The sequence below is a fragment of the Protopterus annectens genome, chromosome 1.part0 (genome assembly GCF_019279795.1).
Source record: "Protopterus annectens isolate FY-2018-M chromosome 1.part0, PAN1.0, whole genome shotgun sequence".
NCBI classification, from domain to species: domain Eukaryota; kingdom Metazoa; phylum Chordata; order Ceratodontiformes; family Protopteridae; genus Protopterus; species Protopterus annectens.
Window position 1 is genome coordinate 1561207843 of NC_056725.1, and position 22249 is coordinate 1561230091.

At 36.6% G+C, this 22249-nt stretch overlaps 1 protein-coding gene and 1 pseudogene across 1 annotated transcript in view; one reads left to right on the plus strand and one right to left on the minus strand.

The window, feature by feature from the left end:
- The window catches only part of PRKN (parkin RBR E3 ubiquitin protein ligase), a 4754857-nt gene that overhangs the window by 4169454 nt on the left and 563154 nt on the right, over positions 1–22249 (minus strand). The window lies entirely within an intron of this gene.
- On the plus strand, positions 13287–13405 carry LOC122802542 (annotated as a pseudogene).

Below are 22249 nucleotides of genomic sequence, written 5' to 3' on the forward strand. Positions count from 1 at the left end.
GGTTATCAATGTATCACTTAGTGTCTGGGTTATCAAAGTATCACTCAGTGTCTGGGTTATCAATGCATCACTTAGAGTCTGTTTTATCACTGTATCACTTAGTGTCTGGGTTATCACTGTCTCACTTAGTGTCTAGGTTATAACTGTATCACTTAGTGTCTGGGTTATCACTGTATTACTTAGTTTCTGGGTTATCACTTTATTACTTAGTTTCTGGGTTATCACTGTATCACTTAGTGTCTGGGTTCTCAATGTATCACTTAGTGTCTGGGTTATCACTGTCTCACTTGGTGTCTGGGTTATCAATGTACCACTTAGTGTCTGGGTTATCAATGTATCACTTACTTGGTTATCAATTTATCACTTAATGTCTGGGTTATCACTGTATCACTTAGTGTCTGGGTTATCACTGTCTCACTTGGTGTCTGGGTTATCAATGTATCACTTATTGTCTGGGTTATCACTGTCTCACTTGGTGTCTGGGTTATCAATGTATCACTTAGTGTCTGGGTTATTAATGTATCACTCAGTGTCTGGGTTATCAATGCATCACTTACTTACTTGGTCATCACTTTATCACTTAGTGTCTGGGTTATCACTGTATCACTGTCTCACTTAGTGTCTAGGTTATCACTGTATCACTTAGTGTCTGGGTTATCACTGTATCACTTAGTGTCTAGACTATCACTGTATCACTTAGTGTCTGAGTTATCAATGTATCACTTAGTGTCTGGGTTTACACTGTATCACTTAGTGTCTGGGTTATCATTGCATCACTTAGTGTCTGGGTTATCACTGTCTCACTTAGTGTCTGGGTTATCACTGTACTAATTAGTGTCTGGCATAGCTCTCAACTGTACAGATTTTTATAGAATGTCCAGATTTTTGCCTCAGATTTGTTTTTTTGTCATAAAACTGTGCTTTTCTGGCAAATTTCTGGCAAATCATTAAGGGCTGAAGTTAGAAAATAATGACAAACATTTGAGTTTCAGACTTCATACCCTTCAGAAAATTCATGTTAATGCAAAACCTGTTCTAAGTTCTAAGTTTGTAAGAGCAATATTTAAGAATTTTCCATATTTTTGGGCCTTTGTTACACTTTTATATATGGCTTTGTCCAGATTTCTTGATGCAAGAAGTTGATAGGTATGTCTGGGTTATCACTATATAATTTAGTGTGGGTTTTCACTGTATTACTTAGTGTCTGGGTTATCAGTGAATTACTTAGTGTTTGGTTTTAAATCAAGGTGCTTGCAAGAGAGGTGACCACATAAAAAAATATGCACACAATCTACTGATGAGTACTCGTAATCACCACAAAAGTCATCCGGTTAAAAGAAATGTCCTTTATCTTCCCCTACAGAAACATGTATCCAAACAGAAATCCCAATCTGACATAAGTTTAGATGTACGGCATTCATTATGTTTAGAAAAAGTCACAACCAAGTCAGAATGCCTCTGCAAAATCGGGATGGACAAACAGACAGGTACATAAGCTAATATATGTTCCTGTTGGCCAGTTTTTGAGAAAAGCAGACAGTATTTATGCAAGTCTACTTTTATTTAACTATTCCAACAATGATTTGCAGTGTTTGTAGTCCTTATACTGTACTGTTTTTCATGAACACTGATAGTAGCTTGATGAATTATCAAACCTCAGTGACTTCTGTGAGTTAAAAAAGCCTAAGTTACAAATAATTAAATATCACAATATTAAAACTACTATACAGTGAAATTAACTATCACTTGCAGTTCGGGGACTACGTTTTGATAAAAGCATTTTTTAATTCAAGCAAGAAACTTAATAGTGAAAAAATATACCTGCAAAAAGATTGCATATATTGTTATGACACATATACTTCAAGTCCATCAAATGTTCACTAGAGCCAATAACACATCAACCAGTAGAAGCAAGCTGTCTGGAAAGGAAGCAATTCCAGTAACAAGAAAACACTTATCTGCCTGGAGCAGTACTATTTTAATAGACTGTACAAACTCCAGACAACATCAGCAACCTTACTCTGACCTGCACTTAGGTTCATTTAATTGCATGCCTTTGCACTGACCAGGAACAGAAACTGAGTGGAACCTTTCCTCCACACTTCAATGCCCTTTGTCAGTGGCTACTGCCGCCTTATAAAAGACTGCCTAAATAGTAAAATGAGGCAACATAAATGCATAGAATGTAAGTGCACTTCTGCAAAATTTATCACCACAATTGAAATAATGTATACTTCAATTGTCATCTCTATTAACCTTACTGTACAAATTAAGATCATAAAAACGTGTTACTAAACAATTTAAAATATATGCAGCTTGATTTCTTTAGCTACATTTAAAATTGTATTTGCTTTGAAACATAATGATACTCTGTAGCAGAAAATAACTTCAGTTCTTTTAAAATATGATAATTTCTGTGGCAGTGTGTAAGAGGTTAAGCTTTTAAACATAGTTTCATTTGCAGAGAAGCACTGTAATGTTATTTATTTCACTGAATAAAATTCCCTCCCGAGGCTCAAGATGCTGTTACACTTGTTGGATGCACAGATACCTACAAATCAAGTGCATTATCAATTGTACAGATATATCTGCATAATGTTAATTCATCTATGCCTTGTCTTACCGGTTGTTCTAATACAGCCTCTAGCAAAGTGTCTGGTTAATACAGCTGTACAGAATGTGAGTAATGTCACTCCATTCACAAATATATAATTACTGGCATTACCAGCAGCAGTGAACCCCATTAATATAAGTATGTGATCGCTTATCATTTTCAGCTTTGTGACACATGTTGAATTATCTGAACCATGCTTTCCAAAAATAGGAGTTTGACATTCTGCCCCAACAATTTTCCTAGGCAGAAATTAGCCACCTGAAGCACATTCCTCTCAATCTCTTGATGCAAGAACTTTGGACAAAGCAAATAATAATGGGATGACAAAGGCCATAATCTGAGACAGAAACTTAAAAAGTCAATACAACAACAAATTCTTCATTATCATTCTTTTTCTGAATGGCAGGAAGTCTGAAACTCAGACATCTGTCATTCAGTGATGTCATTCTTCACTGATTTACCAAAAAACCTGAACGTTTATGAAGAACAGACCAAAATTATGAGCATTCTGCAAAATGGCACTACTAGAACAATTATGAGGTATGACCTCAAGTAAAGCTGCCTAGGTAAGACTGCTCCTACACTAAAAGGGGCTGTGGGAGCCTTATCAAGTTTGTACTGCATGCTGCAGCTAAAGGGAATAGCAGCTGAAATGCAGGTGTTAACAAAGGTGATGAATGAGACATTATAGCTCCTGGCCACACCCATTTAACACTGGGACTGGCAGATTTAACAAACAATAACTCCGATTTAACTGGGAGTATTCTGTAATACAGTATTGTCACACAATGAATGACATATGTTTGAATTCTGGTTGAATTAGATAAAAATAATCTGAACTGTAATTTAAGCTATTATGTTTTTTTTTTTTGGGGGGGCGCTTCTACAGCCTTTCCAGGCAGTGTTTTTTTCTCAGTGCCCCCTTACTTACCATAATAAACACAGTCATCATAACTTGGGAAAGGAGAATGTTCTCATTTTCACAAAAAGCAGTTTGAGTGCATTTTTGTGCTTAGGCCTGTTAAGCATTTTAATATATAAATGTTCAACTGTAAGCATGTAGCAAACATCACTAATTGGTCAACTTCTTCAAAAAAACTGCAATAGCAAAAGGACATAATTCCAAGGCATTGTATAGATGTCTTGGAGAGAAATACAGAATTAGTGCTTTAAAGGCTGATAAATTAATGGAATGGCCTTCCTGGAGGAGCAGTACAGTCAAAAACATTAAGAAAATTCAAGATAGAGAAGTACACACACGAGGTGAGTCTAATAAGGGGTAGAAAAGAAACTGTTGCCTAAATAGTGTCTACAGCTTATCTAACGGACAGTGTCAAGGGCTGACAAGCTGGGATAATCATCATTGTTTGATGCCAAAATCTATGCTTTTTGTGTTCTGACAGGTTCAAACAATATACCTGAGAAATATAATGTCTGGCGGGAAAACTCCATATTCTTAAAATAGTTATTGCCCTTCAAACACCCCTCAGGTAGTACTCAACAGAAGCAGTTAGAAACAGAAAGACTGACTACTCTCTTCTATATGTTGCTTTGCCTCTTGTACCTGATGACCATCAAAATATTGCCCTGGAAGTGTCCTTTTGTTCTGTCAGTCCCCCTCAGCTGGCCTGAACCCAACATCACCCACCAGGGGGACTTCTTGAAGAAGAGGTTTACATCATGATGACTCTCTCAAAAGTTGGCTTGTGTAGCAGGGGTGGGAACTACCCATGTGTAGCTATAATACAGGCAGCCATGAAGGGTGAGCTGGTCCCACCTAGCCTGCCCCTATATTTAGATCTTTACCATTACTTTGTCACAACTCAGACCATCAGTATTTAAAGGCAGACCTTAATTGCCTACAGTCTGGGGAGGGATGAGATAGCACCTATGTTACCACAAATCATCCTTCTGCTTCTAACAAACTAGTGAGGGGAGGGATCTTTTTTTCATCCCACGTATCCGAAGTTAGGAAGCAACTGTTAGTGTGAGGGTAAACAAGTAATTCTCCTTAATGTTGCTGCACAAACAGCCCATGAAGTCAACTAAGGATGGGTTGGCAGCAACAAGCCCCACATCCCCAGCTAAAAAGTGCTATGAGCCCAAACTTACACCTCCAAAAGATGCTAGCTTTGTTGCAGACCAGATCAGCACTGCCTCCTCTAAACGGGTAAGCCAGCTTTGACCTCTCACTTATAACTGACCCTGCCCCCAACTGGATGTCTGTCTGATTCCTGGTCATCTTTGGTCAAATGCTAAAGTAACCCATGGAAGGCCATCAGGGCTTCTTTCCCACATTATGAAGCTGGTTCTTGCTGACTGAAATCTATCAAATGTGATGTAAAAGTCCACACACCTGGCCATTAAACCTGACACCATCATTTAATGTTTGTTTATATTCTATGTTTGCAATGCTGTAACAACATCTTTACACTACCTATGTGCCATACATTTATGACTGCCTGATAAGAGAAAGATAAATTATAGTAAATACAAAACAAGCCCAGCGATTCCTAACTTACAGGTTTGCCACTGAGAATTATACAATTTGTATCATTTATTTGGTACAACTTTCAGGATAAGTACATTTATTAATGTAGGGTGAAGAATTTTAGTAATCAGGCTGACAATGTTTTCCATATTGGTATCAGGGTTGTGGAATAAATCCTAATTGTGCAAAACTGTTCACTTGTTTAGTAATATGGGTACATAAAACATTTCAACCACTAGTGTGTTGTAGTCTAGCCACACCAGAGTGCACCTTAGTGATAAAAGCACCAGTCCCAAAATGCACAACCAGTAAAGCCAGTAAGTGACATACAGCAAAATGTATAGGCAAGTTTCATGGAAAGCATTGAGAGTTTGAGGAGGAAACAGGAGTAAGTTCTGTCTAAATAGGCATATTTCTGGAAAAGCCAAGATCTGTAGTGTTCTGCAAATATCACTGTCTGGGCATTATTCTATTTCTTTGTTGAAGTTTAGGGGTCAAAATGGAAGGCCATTTAATTACTGACTGAGCTACAATATCCAGTTTAAGTGAATATAAGGAGTATGAACACAGAAAGTCAATCCTCATACATAGTCGTTTCCTCTCCACAAAAAGATAGGTTTTAGAAAGTAATGTACTGCTGCACTCACCCTGCAAATAAAATCAAATAGAAAAAAAAATCAGAGGTGCTAGATTAATAAAATACTTCATTCACAAACTATAACTACGACATGCTGATGTTGTTGTGTGCATTTTTTTTTACCTTACATAAGAAATGAGGTGATCTGACACTCTTCTAAAGGCTCCAATGGAAATTAATTAATTTCTGGCTGAATCAAAAGGTTTCAGAAATTATCTTGTAGGTGAATCATAGCAACACATTCCTGTGAATGAAGTGATTCCAAGAAAGAGTGATTCCCATATGGAACAGTTTATCAATGAAAGGAAAAACAGCAAATAGTAATAAAACTTTAAGATTATGTTGTTGGGGATATGCTTATTGGGAAAATCAAAGCATATGAATGAAACTCCATGCCTGTAGCCAGAGCCAGATCATGGTCAAATGGGGCCCTAGGTAGGGTAATGGACCAGGGACCCAATTAATTACCTGCCCTCTCTAATGAGGGCATTGCATACATACACATGCACGCACACACACACACACACACACACACACACACACACACACACACACACACACACACACACACACACACACACAAGCATTTAAGTTGTACCTGTAAGTGTACTGAAAGAAAAACTCTTTAGTGAACTGAAGTTAAATCCAGTTCTGCATTTTGCTGCATTGTGGAACCAGAGATAACACTTGCCTGTTCAATTTAATCCATCTCATTCTGAATCTCCAAAGTAATTGTGCAACTAACATCAAAAGACAAGTAATGTACCACTGCAGAAGTACAACCCAGTTTATTATCCAGACATAAAGACAGCACAAAATTAGAATGCACATGCATTGTAATTTTGTGTCTGTGTCTCTGGATAATAAACTGGGTCGTACTTCTGCACTGGTGCATTACTCATCCCATACTGAAACTGAATGCTATATTTCTGCTGCATTCTCATTTTGCTGTCAATTAAAATCTCAAAACCATCTCTGTATGTGTATTTGCTTGCTCACTGGCTGAAAACAGGAAGTAGAAGAAGGACATTGAACCAGCAAAATAAGAACATTTTTCTTTTTTTAAATTTTTTTTGTAAAAACGTTATATTTTCTTGTTTATATAAAGTGAACAAACAACATAACAAAGACAACTGTCAACAGATAAAGCTATACATACAAGTAAAGTAAAATAATATAATACAATCAAAACTATAAGAATTAAATCTAACAAAACTATGTACAATCATGCTAAATGCCTAATCAAGTAAGCACCATACCAAATAGATTTGGTCCATTATACAGCAAATAAAGAAAGCATTTTTTTTTCTTTGCCCTGATATTGTATAAAATAAAATATGAGAGAAAATGTTGTAGTGGATATAAATAGCTTCAAAGCTTATTTCAAGGACCCAGTAGATAAATGTTGTGCTTTATTGTAGAATACGATTAAGTAGAATATTCCAATAATCATAGAAATGAGGGTGTTTTTTGACTATATGCAAGATATTTATGGACCATTAAATATTTGACAGACTTTTGTTTAAAACCTATCCATGTAATAAGGGATTTTCTTTTTACTTTAGGGTAATATAATATTTTATTAAAATAAATAAGGTGATTAAGACAGGTGTTTGTAGTCTTGATAAACCTGGAGGGGTGATATGTAAAACAGCAAATTTCCAGGAAAGGGGAGATTTCTCATATCCTATTTTTTGTAGTTTTCCTTTTTTAAATTCTTAAAGTGACAGTATGTGGTCACTAAACAAAATAAGAAATTGTTTTAATGCTTTGGTTAGGCCCTGTCAGCAGTGGGCCCTAAAGATCTGTCTATGTTGCCTAGTGCTTGATCCAGCCCTGCCTGTGGCTAGCTAATTGTGTTTATTAATTACTTACATCTGATATACCTAATGGCTTGCTTTGTTATTCAAATCTGCAGATAATGTTGTACTGATAAGGTCAAATATATTTCTGGGCATCCAGAAAATAAACTAAATCAAAGATGTCATGCTGCAAAAGGCAAGGAAAAATCCTGGAAACATTAAAATAACATGGAAGATGTGAAGATCTGTCATGATGACAGCAATCAACAAATAAAATTCTAATGTGCAGGCAATGGAATGGAGAGTATATGCACTTTCTGTCAATAGCTGAACATGATAAAATTAGGTAGATATGTATAGCAAAAGTTCAAGGGCAATAAAGTGAAATGTCTGCATTACAAATGTCTAGAGAAACAAAACAGGAGGATGAAACAGGAAATTAGAGTTAAAAAATAAATTACTTTTTTTAAAATACATTAATGGAATGCCAGTCAACATCAAGTATAAGAAAAACAAGCAGCACTCAACTCAAACCACATCTTGCACTGCAGTTCTAATTGTAATTTATATTCAGCTTTATTAAAGTACCAAGTAACATGCTGAAAGTAGAAATCTCTGATGCCCCCACTTGTAAAAATGTTCCTTATCCAAAAAAAGACCTTCTGCCTGACATCTACTTGTTTCATGGGGAAAACATGATCAAAGTAAAAAATGAAAAGCAAACAAGAAATAAGCTCAAGATACATTGCTTAAAAAGGTGTACTACTGTACACATGGACTATGGACACCACAGGATTACTGTACAGGTTAAAGCCTGCAGAGATTGGCATTCAGAAGTCTCCAAGTGTAATGAGCCTCTTAAAATAATGTAGTCCTGTCCTTTATTACAAATACTGGCATATACATTTCAATACCCAAGGCTTATACATTATCTAGTTAAGTATTCTCTACATGGCAACAGAAAGGCTTTCAATGTTGGCAATTCTTTAGCAGTATGCTTATTAAAGCTTACTTGCATCTTGCAATCTCAGCCAAGTTTACCTAATGGTCATTAAAGTATTGCTACTTAAACATAGAGCAACAGGCACTTCGAGTAATAAGCATAAATCAACAGTACAAAAAATATGACAGAAACCAGACCATTCTGTAAAAATCAAGGACAGATGAAAAGCCACTCTAGTACTTGTGTCTACCTTGGATAGGGGGGGATACTCTGCACATTTACACTACATAACTACTCCTTGCCTTGCTTCGACACATCCAGAGTCACTATATGGGGGAGTGGGGTGCAACAAGTATGTCACAGTTTGAAATGTCTCTGGCTGACTTGTGATGGCCCTGACACATTTGTCATACCTCTCAACCTCAGAGCAAGAAATCTGGACAAAGCCATAAAAAGAAATGGAACAAAGACCCAAAAATAAGGACAATTTTTTAAATATTGCTCTTATAAACTTAGAAAGCTAATAGAAGTCTTGTATTAGTATGAATTTTCTGAATGGTATGAAATCTGAAACTCAAATGTCTGTCATTATTTTCTAACTTCAGTCTTTAATTATTTGTCACCAATTTGCCAAAAAAACACAATTTTATTAAAAATGGACCAAAAATGTGATGTAAAAATATAAAATAGCAACACAATACAGCTGGGAACCTGTCAAAGAAGGGACACTTTAATATTAGTACTGCTAACTTGAGCAGCTGACAAAATAAAAGAATCTACATGCATTTCCGAAATAAAAGTAATCTAACTGATTATTAGTTATTTCTTAATTATAAACCCTCCATGTTTTCTTCCAAAATTGCTATTTTGCAGAGGGATCATTAGAGGAAGAGCAACATTTTGAGCCAAAATCAGGGACAGTTGAGAGGTTTGGCTATGCCTAATTCTATAAAGCAATTTATTTGCATGTACCTCTCAACCTGTTAATGCAATAAATCCGGACAAGACCAAATATATTGGGGGAACATATAAACAGTACTAAAAATTGCTCTTGTATAAAGTGAGACAGTTGATAGAACAGGTCTTACTTTAGCATGCATTTTTCTGAAGGTTATGAAGTCTGAAACTCAGTGTGTCATTATTTAGTGACTTAATTCCTAAATGATTTGCCAGAAAACCACACATTTTATGAGGAACAAACCAAAAATAAGAAGCAAAAAATCTATTCATTCTTTGAAAATCTGGACAGTTGGGAGGTATGGTTCAGCTGGGGCTACCTAAGTTTGCCGCTCTTCCCCCCTCACAAAACCATGGTCAAATGGAGCCTCCCCCTGCAGCCATTCCAATGATCCATTACTTGGCTATTTCACTCCATTTACCATAAACACTAATGTGCATACTGATTTACTTCTATGATGATCTGAACTTTATTTGAAAGTTTTATTTTGCATTTTACAGCACAAACACTAAGACATCTGCTAAACAAACTTGGCATTAAAACTTCTCTGCCACTGAAACTCACATTCATTGAAACAACATTGAAACCCACATTCAAAGAAAATATATTTTACCCATGGCAGATAAAGATTAATTCTGGGCTGTTTTCAAATCATAGGCCCCTTGCATATGAAACATACATGTGCTCTTTGATATACCTTCCTATTGCTTTGAACATTTTTCCAGTAAACAATGAAACAAAACACATGCACCAATGACAAAACTGCCTAATACAGAACATTTCCATCATAAAAGTCTACTCAAACTTCTGCAGTCCACTATTATCAGTAAATATGCACAATTCTACAGTCCACCGTTATCAGTAAATATGCACAATCTCTGAAGTAGTAAACAAGTCATCTAAATAATTCCACGTTAAATAAATCTGTAATGAAGAGGTTGCTGCTAGCAATCACCTTTATATTTCATGGTTTCATCGAAAAATAAAGTGTCTGATGCCCCTGAGGAATAAATTGCCTAAATTACATTAAAAATAAGCTAGTAATATTGCAATAGGAAATGGATGGCAAACTGATAACAGGCTCATAGTTAATATCTTAACTTTCAGTACGGCAGCATTCACATCCTTCTGCATCAAAAGCAAGTACACAAGCAGTTGTGCTATTAACAATGCAAGCTGACTTAGCATAATCAGCACTAAACTTCTCTTCCCCTGCAGCTCTCAGCTCCTTGTAAGATCTACTCAATACTCAACTGCATCTCAACTTCGCAGCACAAGAAATCTGGAAAAAGACAAATTTATTGGGGTCAGTCAAAACGGCAAAAACCAGGGACACATTAAACATTGCTTGTATAATCTTGGAAAGCTGCTAGAATAAAATGCTGTGTTACCACCATACATTTTACTGCCAAGGTCCCTGTGCAAAAGAGTCAGAACAACATACCACTATGCCAAATCACCTGCTTTGTGAAAGAGAGGAAGACTGAAACTTAAATGGCTATCATTTAATGAATTCAGTTCTCACCATAGCTGTCAACCTCTTAGCACAAAACACCCGGACAAACCCAGTAATGAGGGAATACAGCCCTCAAACATATTCAGTGAATTCAGTTCTTGCCATAGCTGTCAACCTTAGCACAAAAAACCTGGACAAAGCCAATAACAGGGTAATACAGTCCCAAAAATAAGGACAAATTTCAAATAGTCATCTTATAAACTTAGAAAATTGCTATAATAAAAGGTTGTGTAACTATATATTTATTGCTAGAATAAAAAGTTGTTTCACTATGTATTTTCTGAAGAATATGAAGTCTGAAATTCAAATGCCTGTCAATTTTACTTCTGACGGAACAAAAACAATTTTCAGCAGAGGCCCAGGGAGAAATACTGTAGACACATGTCTTTATAAAATGGCAGGACACCAGAGCAAATCCACACAAACACGGGGATAAGATGCAGACTCCACACAGAAAGCACCCCAGCCAAGAATCAAACCAAAAAACCTATAGCTGTGAGGCAACAATACTGCCACTGCACCATCAAATATGTAAGGAATTAAACATTCAGAAACCTGAAGTCTGAAATGCCTGTCAATTTTATTTAACATTTGTTAATCAGGACAGGACTTGGAACAAAAAAACAATTTTCAGCAGAGGCCCAGGAAGAAATAATGCAGACATGTCTTTGTAACATGGGAGGACACAAAAGCAAACCCACACAAACACAGGGAGAAGATACAGACTCCACAAAGATGGCACCCCAGCCAAGAATCAAACCTGATAACCTGCAGCTGTGAGACAACAATGCTACCACTGCACCATCAAATATCAAGCATTGCAACATTTACAAACCACAGATATTATGAGGAACAGATCAGATCAAATATGAGGCAAAAATCTGCAATTTTTTTACAAATGGTGGTGGGTAGGGAATTCAGGTCTTTAACACCTGCATACAAGGTACAGGGTTCAAGCCTGAGGTATTCCCTACCACACCACCATGAGTCTAACCACCAGTATATTGCGCCTGGGGCATTTTCACACACAGACACACACAGACACCCCTCTTGTAGCAAACCACCATACATCCAAATCCCTGTCCACACACTTACCTGCAGTAGATCTTCCAAATCCCTGTAACAAACCACCATAAATCCCGAGTAAGCTACGAAACCCGTGCAAATCCCCTCCTGTCACGAGATCTTCCCCTGACGAGACTGCAGCAAACTCCAATCCACACCAGACCCTGCCCGTTGCGAGATTTTCCCCCGACTAATTCAGTCCGACCCCGACGCATTTTCCCAGCGAGTTCCAGGACAGTCTATGCAGTTTAAAACTGCATAGATTTCTGGGAGCTCCGTTCTTCATGTTTCCCAATCAGGACTGCTGCTGAGACAATCTGCGCATGCTCCAGACTGTGTCAGCAGCAGTCCGGACTAGTGCGCATGCGCGAAAGTCCACGATTTTATTAATTTTTTTTCTTTTTATTTCTTTATTTTGTCTTGCTTTTACAGTTGAGAGGGCTGCAGTCTGGCAGGCCAATAGCACGGGCCGCCCATGCTCATATCCTATTTTTTGTAGTTTTCTTTTTTTAAATTCTTAAAGTGACAGTATGTGGTCACTAAACAAAATAAGAAACTGTTTTAATGCTTTGGTTAGGCCCCGTCAGCAGTGGGCCCTAAGGAGCTGTCTATGTTTCCTAGTGCTTGATCCAGCCCTGCCTGTAGCTAGCTAATTGTGTTTATTAATTACTTACATCTGATATACCTAATGGCTTGTGTCTTATACATGCAGATAATGTTGTACTGATAAGGTCAAATATATTTCTGGGCATCCAGAAAATAAACTAAATCAAAGATGTCATGCTGCAAAAGGCAAGGAAAAATCCTGGAAACATTAAAATAACATGGAAGATGTGAAGATCTCTCATGATTACAGCAATGCTCCTTACAACAAATAGTGCTGGTTGAAAGCAATTGCTGTGAAATTCTAATGTGCAGGCAATGGAATGGAGAGTATATGCACTTTCTGTCAATAGCTGAACATGAAAAACTATTAGGCAGATATGTATAGCAAAAGTTCAAGGGCAATAAAGTGAAATGTCTGGTATCATTACAAATGTCTGTCAACCAACAGAGAAAGAAAACAGGAGGATGAAACAGGAAATTAGAGTTAAAAATTGTGTGTGTATAATGTGTGTCTATACTGTTTCTATGGCAGCACATGTATGTATTATGGCTGGAATACACATAGTCTTCGGTTTGACTCCAGGGTGGGCAACCTTTCCTTCACTTTTAGCAGACTCTATGTCAGAACATGTAACATCAGCGAGCTGTTATTTTGCCTACGGCCATCCCACCATGAATGCGCTTGATCTAATCTGATCTCAGAAGCTAAGCAGGGTTGGGCATAGTTAGTACTTGGATAGGACTCAGCCTGAGAATACCAGGTGCTGTACGCTACCTTAGGAGGGTTGGCATAATGTTTAATGGGCTTACCTCACAGACACAAGATACATGGTTTGATTCTCACCTTTGGGAAATTAGCTAGGCTTAAAATGGTCCAGAAAGAGATATATATCTATATCTATATCTATATATATAGATATATATATATATATATATATATATAAATAAACACATATATATATATCTTTCAGAACTTCGAACTTTATATGGTTGAGACCATAACACTGAAGTTTTGAAAGTTCGACACTTCAATAAAAAAATAAATAAATAAAAACAATTTTTTTTTACGTTTATGCAGGGGGCAAGCCCCCCTGTACCCCCGCCACACCCTCTGCTAATTAAACATACCAACTCCAGGATTGCACTACAGTGAAGTTAATGGCAAATTTACCATCCTGTGCTGTACAATGATCACCATTTAAATTGTTTAAAGTTTCAAAACTTCAATCTTATGGTCTCAACCATATGAAGTTCGAAGTTTTGAAAGTTTGAGCTTCCAAAGCAGACCCATATATATATATATATATATATATATACGTATATGTATATGTGTGCGTGTGTGTGTGTGTATATATATATATATGGGAGCCCTTTATTTGTTCGAACTTTCAAATGTTCGAAACTCATATGGCTGACACCATATGAGTGAACATTTGAAAGGCCGACAAATAATAGCGGAGATCCCGCTACAGTGCAGGACTGGGAGATTCCCCTATCTTGCACTGTAGTACGATCTCAGAGTGAGAATATTTAAGAACCAGGGGGTGTGGGGGGTGCAGGGGTGCTTGTCCCCCCTGCACAACACAGTTTTACTGTGTTTACAGGTAGGTAAATGGTGCTATTTCAGGATGTCGATCTTTCAGAATGTCGATCATATGGTGTCAGCCATATGGAAGTCGGCATTCTGAAAGGTCGACATTCTGAAGTAGACCCATATATATATATATATATATATATATATATATATATATAAAATATCCATGCATATATATATATATATATATATATACACACACACACACACACACACACACACATACACATACACATGTATAAAACACACACACACACACACACACACACACACACACACACACATATATATATATATATATATATATATTGGTCTACTTTGAATATAACAGCACCAAACTACCAAACACACTTTTTACTAACTTTCTGCAAGGGGGCAAGCCCCCCCAGAACCCCCCCACCCCCCATAAATTAAATATACCAACTCCAAGATCGCACTACAGTGGGAAAAAGTTAATTTTCTAACTGCACTGTATCAAGCCCCCCTGCAGAAACGTAGTAAAAAGTGTGTTTGGTAGTTTGGTGTCATAATATGTGGAGGGGATGTTATTTTCATATCCTTTGTACTGTTAGATGTTATGAAATTTGATGTTATGGGCTTTAGATGTTTCAAATGGGACCCATATATATATATATATATAAGGGACTTTTTCTCAACAGCAGGATTTTTGCAACTTTCACCAGGGGGAGGGGGGGTCAGTGGAAGATGAACAGGTGGCCACAAATCCCCAGTGAAGAATTACCTACAGAGGAACGACAGAGAGTGGAATTAACTGCAGCAGCAACACAAAATTTTGAGACTGTTGTTACTGGACACCTCCCGACTATGGAGATGTTACATGTTGTTGAGGTATGTAACACTCAAGGGGACTTTAAAGTTTATAATTTTTCAAATATCATTATTACCACTGATATAGCTGACATTTTAGCAAAGGGTTTAACCTTTGTTCCTGATTATAGAGCACAATTACCAAATGTTCTTTTTGATATTAAGTTGTTTTTGAGTAAGATAAATCTGAAACTAATGTGTTTGAATGATAATATTGGAACAAATGTATTTAGGATACCTAGCACTTTTAACCCTCCACTGCACCCTAAGCTACAGTTATTTGAAAGGATGTGTTACTTAGATTTGAGAAAAATGTTTTCAGGTGGAACAAGAAGGGTTAAAAATGATACGTTTAGGACTAACTTGACTATGAATGAGAAACAACTTATTAATTTTTTTGAAAGACCAATGAATCCGGATCATGAAGCCGGATAAGGGGTGAGGGTTGGCTGTTATGGACATTTGTGACTATAATAATAAAATCTTAGCGATATTAAATACTGAGGCTTACAAGGAAATTTCTTTAAATGGGCTTAATGTGGCTAAGCAAAGGGTCAGCGGGTTACTGAATGATCTCCTGATATAAGGAAGCTTAACAGTTGATGAGTATAACTTTTTGAACATGCTTTCCCCTAAGATACCTACAATGTTTGGACTTTCTAAATTACATAAAAGTATCTCCAACCCCCTCCCTTTCCAGCTGATAGTGGATGGTAGAAACAGTTTAACTTCAGGATGTGCTAAATTTTTAGATACTGAATTGAAGAAATTCTTACAAGATGAAGTACAAATATGCAAGGACTCATGGGAGTTCTTGCACACCATTAATCACTTGGAATTTCATAGGGGCGACATATTGGTGGCTATTGATGTGAAGCATCTTTAAACAGTGATATTCCAGGATCTAGGTGTACAGTGGGTAGTTGAATTTCTATTAACTAAGGGGGTACCTCAAGAGAAATTGTATTTATATGAGACACTATTTGATGTGGTACTTTCTAATAATTTAATTTATTTTGAGGGTAATTATTATGTACAAACTAGTGGAGTAGCGATGGGCTCACCGTGTGGCAGAACTTTTGCCAACGTTGTTATGGCCCACTGGGAAAAGAAGTTTGTTTTGAATAGTGTTTTTAAACTTAAACTGAGGCTGTAGACAAGATACTTTGATGACATTTGTATTGTTTGGAAGGGGGATTCAGATGAACTGTTACAGTTTATGGAATATATTAATTCCACGACACAATTTTTGAAATTTACTGTTGAACATAGTAATGTTCAGTTGGCCTATTTGAATGTATTGGTGAAAAAGGATATAGTCAATAATAAATGCACTTCAACTATATATCATAAGCCAACACATTCCAACTCCTTTCTGCACTTTACCAGCTCGCACCCCTACCACCAAAATGGTAGTGTTTAGTTTTTAATAAGGGTTAATGCTTTTAAGTGAAGTGTTTTTGTTATTGTTTATTGAATGATTTTTGGAGGGAAATTATTCAATTAAGAAGGTGTATTTAAGTACAATTTTGTTGAGGCTTTTTTATCTGAAGAAGCCCATTTTAAATATTCCACAGAAGAATGCGCTAATCTGTGGAAAGTAAACATTGTTGCGTGACTACCACTTTTTTTGCATTTGTTTTTTTGGTTCAGTGTTGTTTTTTGCTTTCACTTGGTTTATACACACTAAGTAACACAAATTTCTCCAGTCGCACTATCAGGATATCTAGTCATTCTTTATGAAGAGACTGAAGTTATCAATTTGCAACTAACAAGCATTACACTGTTTGAAAGAGAGAACATTTTCAGAAGAATATATAGCATGGATGGACATTTCACAGAACCGAAGCAATATGGGTTGCTTTAGAAATAACAACTAAGGCAGTTCTAAGAAATAATCAGAATGACTAAAAAAGCATCACGTAAGTATGTTTTTTCTTTGTATACTGGGGTTCATTCTGCATGGTACATGGAATGTGAAGATGTTAAACAGAATGGCAGGAGCATGATTAATAACCATGTGAAATACACACATATAGTGATGTTAAAATGGAAGTAATATCTACCTATACAGCTAAACTGGATTTTGAGGATTCCCCAGCATATTTCCCAGTGGATTTAACAAGTGCAGAGCAAGCTATATTACTAACTTCTCCTTTGAGCATGTGCACTCGACTGTAAGTCTGCAAAAAATGGAAAATTTGATTATTAGACAATTTACTAGCAAGGTACATGCCAGAAAAATAGCCTCTACAATCAAGTCGGAGGATGTTACTAGGAGTAGAGTCCTAATCTCACTAAGGTAGACAGATCAAAGGACTTTTGTGTGTCAGACTACAGCACATTAGAGGTGGGCAGGAAAAGTCATCCCTGACAGGGAAAACAAGTAACCCATAGAACCAGAAAGCACCCAATGTAGAAGGGTAAACAAAAGGGCCAAAATACCTGGATGCAGGCAAACAGACTTGCTTGTTCATTGATCACTTAAATGATGAGGTTACAACCAACCTTTAGACAACATTATTTTCTGTGTAAATGGTACATTTGTTACTGTAGAAGTCTGTTTATTAAATTACAGGATACAAGACAATGAAGTGTTCACTGTAAATGTCCTGGGATAGAAGTGGTAAAGTTTCTTTTTCTAGGAGAGCTCTTATATATGCTGTTAACCTTTGTCTCATAGGGGAGTTTGAAATCAAGTAATCAGCAAGCATACTGCCAGACAGGAAGGAAGATGGAAAGCATTATTACAGATCTCAAATAGACTGAGTGTATTATCCTTTTTGTACCTATTTCAATTATTCTCCTCCCCAAACCACCACATATAGCAAAAACACAAAGGCGAAGTAGCAGGAACAACCACAAGGAAACGAGCTAAACCAAATTGTATTAGTGCTTTCTGAAAGAATATTATCTCTCCTTCTTCAGACAAAGTGCTTCATTAAAACCATATATATATATAAACATTCCAATAGCTTAACTGCTTAATTGGCAAAAAGTACACCACTCGCATTTAAAGCTATAAACAGCAGTAATCGCCTACTAAAAAGCCCTCGGAGGTGAATAATATGTAACAACTCTATATACATAAAAGTGCCGTTAACATATATCTAAAACCCACCTTAAAAACCACATTTAAACTTCAACACAAATATTTTAAAATGCAATCTATAAAGCGCAATAACAAAAAAATATATATATATATATATATATATATATATATATATATATATATAATGAAAAAATCCCCAAACCACCACATATACACAGTGAGAGGTAGAGAAGGTGAGAGGTAGAGAAAAAACACTCAAGGAATTGCTGGAAAATACAAAACTGGGCTACGTAGAATAAGAAGGATGTTCAGTCCCCAATAAAATGAAAAGTATTTCAAAGTCCTCTGTCTTTGTACTGGCTGACTGACTAGCACAGATCTTTAATATAGTCTTGTTTAAATAGTCTTTCTCCAGCATCAGGCATAGCATTGCCATTATCACCCACAATTAAATACAAATAGGTATTACAATCCCGAAAAGTTTCAGTCTGGTCTCTAAGTCTTGCTTGCACTAAGATTTTAGCCAAAATTTCAGTTTTAAAGTCATACAGATTTTATCTACGCTAGTCTGGATTAATCAGAGACAGGAAAAGCTGTTGAGAATAATAGAATTTAACACATCCAAATCTTCTCAGTGCAAGACAGCCATTTTTCTGGTTTCATAAGGCATTCAACTCTTTTGATTGGGGATGTTCTATGGAGAGTACTTTCACTATGTATTTCATCCACTTAGCTCAGTTTTTATATTTGCAATCTTAATGCATAGGTCAGTGCCAGTCAAATAATCTTTCATCAATTTTTGTTATGTGAACCTAGAATGGTGCACAGTTTCCCTTTGATTTGTTAGCAGAGGTACGAGGTAAGCCACCCATATGAGGCCACATCCTGTACAGACAGAGCTGGGACTCCCGATCAGAATGGATATGTTTCAAACTGGTTTGCAGACGACTGCATATTTTAGCCAGAACAGAGTAAAAACAATCTGATTCACATACTAGAGGATATAATTGATTCACATACTAGAGGATATAATTAGGTTATCTGCTTTGCTATAGAGAATGCCGAATCTGCAAGTTAATTGTAATCTATGAGCATGCATTCTCTTCTCATTCTGGAAGAAGATCAGTACAGTAAAAAATGTCCCTGATCTCAACACGTTTTTTGTAACACCTACACCACTACCACGAATCATCGCTGATGAGCAACATAACACACTTCTCTAAGGGAAGGCAAAAAAATGATAATAACTCACCTTAAATATGCACACCAGTAAGAAAAGGACTGAATTTCTTGAATCTTAACATAAATGCTGGGACTGTTTATTGAATAGTAAAACCAAGGGGATGAGAGTAGAGCTTATGCCAATCTGTCCTCTTGCACAGGTGATACTTCATAACAGAAGAGCAACAGGTCAGCAAGAGAAAACAAAGCTTGGTGAGACAGAGGCTGTTTAAGACCTGGCAATGGTGGAGACCAAGGTATGGAAGCAGGTAAATACCAGCTATGGTATGGTGATGGGAAATATTCATCTCAAAAGAATATCGAAAAGCCCTATCATATGAACTGGTGTAGCATCTTCTTCTGGAATTAATGGATACAGAAGGGAGCACATTTTGACAAACATGCTTCTGCATGGACAGAGGCAGTTCAGCACCCTTCACTGTTTATTGGAGAAGAAAAATTTCCAAGGACTTCCAAACGGGGGATACCAGTTATGATCAGCATCTCAAATTATGTTCAGGGGTCTAGAAAAATCAGAGGACTCTTCTAGGATAATATTACTCTGCAGAGGTGAAGTTGGTTGCCCTGAACAAGACTGGCATACCCTCCATAAGAAGGGAGATACAGCCTAGAGTGAGAACTGGCAAGGCTCAGTAGCCTTGAACTTGCTATGATTTGTGGATGATTACAAATTCTGAACAGTTACACTGATGACACCCAAATTTACTCCTCTTTTCCCCAGGATGAGATGGCACATATGTTCTCTTTGACTAATAACCGTGAAGCCATGCATACATCACTTACTGAAAATTAACTAAAACTGCATGCCATTATAAATGAGGACCTGGCTCTTCATGCAACTCTGAGAGTCTCCCCATTGCCTCCTTACCTAATTACATCTAGCAGGGGGGTGACAAGCTTGAATTTATTCATAAAGTATGGAATCTTGGTATTATTCTTAATTCATGGGTGACATACTGGGAGCTGGTGCCAGTTGTAGTCAGGCCATCCTGTTTCCATCTGAGAAATATTTGAAAAGATTCAGCACCTAGTACCTCACGTTGACCTCTCAAGTGTTATTCATGCCCTGGCATCTCCCAGATTGGGTTAATGTGATTCTCTTTACCTGGGATACCTAACAATGAAGTGGATCATTTAGAGATGGTGCAGAACTATGTGGCAAGGCTTATGCTACAAACATATTTTGTCTGTTACAGCATTCAGTAGCTTCCAATTTGTTATAGAATTGTTTTCAAAATCCTAGTATTGGTTTATTTGTCCATTCATGACGTGGGCCCTGGCTACCTGAAGGTGCCCATTGTGCCTTATTGCCACACATAGGTTATGCTTTGAGTCTCTGAGGGGCACCTAGCAGGTCAGTAGGTAAATTTGGAAATGTTGGGCTTTTGCTCATTTTATTATCTGGAACTCTGTATCCCAGTGGCTTTGGGAGTTTCTGGTTTCAGTCAGCCATTTAAACGTATTTTTTTTAATTTGGCATATTACGATATTGGCTAATGACATGCAATTTTCTTGTGAATTCTTGACAACAGGCTTGTAAAACTTCACTCCTTAGTTTTGTAGTGTGATGGTGTTTTGGATAAAAAAAAAAAACTAAATAAATTTAAGAGTTGAACTTGGACTTGAATCCTGGGGCTAAATATGAGGGGTGGATTGCCTCCAGCTAGTCGGACAGAATAGGTTAGACAGGTGACTCTTGCCATCTTACCAACTTAAAAAAATAGAAATTTGGAGGTCCAATTAGGGAGAAATATTTCATGAAATGTAAACATATGTGTGTGCAAATAACTCCATGTGTATTAAGGTATGACAGTTTACCGGGAATTTTATTGACTGAGAAATACTCTAATTTTTATCAACAGCAGTTTCTGTAGAATAGAAATCATAGATAGAGTTGAAATATATAGCAGGAACATTTATGACTGAGAGTATATTAATATATACTTATTTATTTACTTTTGTTAGCCAAATAAGTGATCTGGTACACATCTAAACTTTTTTTAGCCATTACAATGTCAGAAGACAAAAAAAATAATATACTCAGTAGCATATAGCTTAAAAAGTAAAACAGAGGCAAATCATAATTTACAAAAAATGCATACAAAATAGTCTGCAATTTATATGATATCCTAAACAGTAGTTTTCTGCAGAAGCTGGAGTAGTCCATACCAGTTTAAAATGAACTTAACAAGGTTTTATATCCACATCTATCTATAGTTATCTCTCTCACTCTCTCTCTGTACAGGTGTGTGTGTGTGTATGTGTGTTTGTATATGTGTATACAGTATTAATATTAACAGACGCAGATACACACACTACTTGAGAAATCAGTTGGCCTGTTTTGGGGAGAAGGAAAGAAAAAAAAATGACGAAAACTCAAATTTATTCAGGCTGAAGAAGAACGCACAGAATCTACTCAGATCATAACTAGAGATCAGAAGCAAACCCTGGACCTGTAAGGCAGAAATATTAGCCAATGGCCTACTCATGATGTTCATATTTGTATGATTATAGTAACAATAAAAACATCCTTCTGAAAGTTCATGCATTATAGTCCTCAGAAATTCTTACTCAGTAACTAAACATATAACTAAACACATAATCATTCTTTTATCCTTAAAAATAAGAATATAAAAACAGCAACACCTTCCTTCATAAAAGAAACCAAAACAATATGTTCAACAACCAGGAAAATAATCTAACATCACAATTTTCATAAAAACAAGTTGCACATTTGTGTCATCATTTTCTAGTTTGTTCCAAGTCAAAACAGTTCTTCACCCATGCAGTTGTGAATCTCAGTCATGTTGTTCTCATGAAGATGAATGCTGCAAAACTACAGTATTGTACAAAACATGGATATAAAGAAAATTAGCATGTTCTACAAAAAAATAAATCATG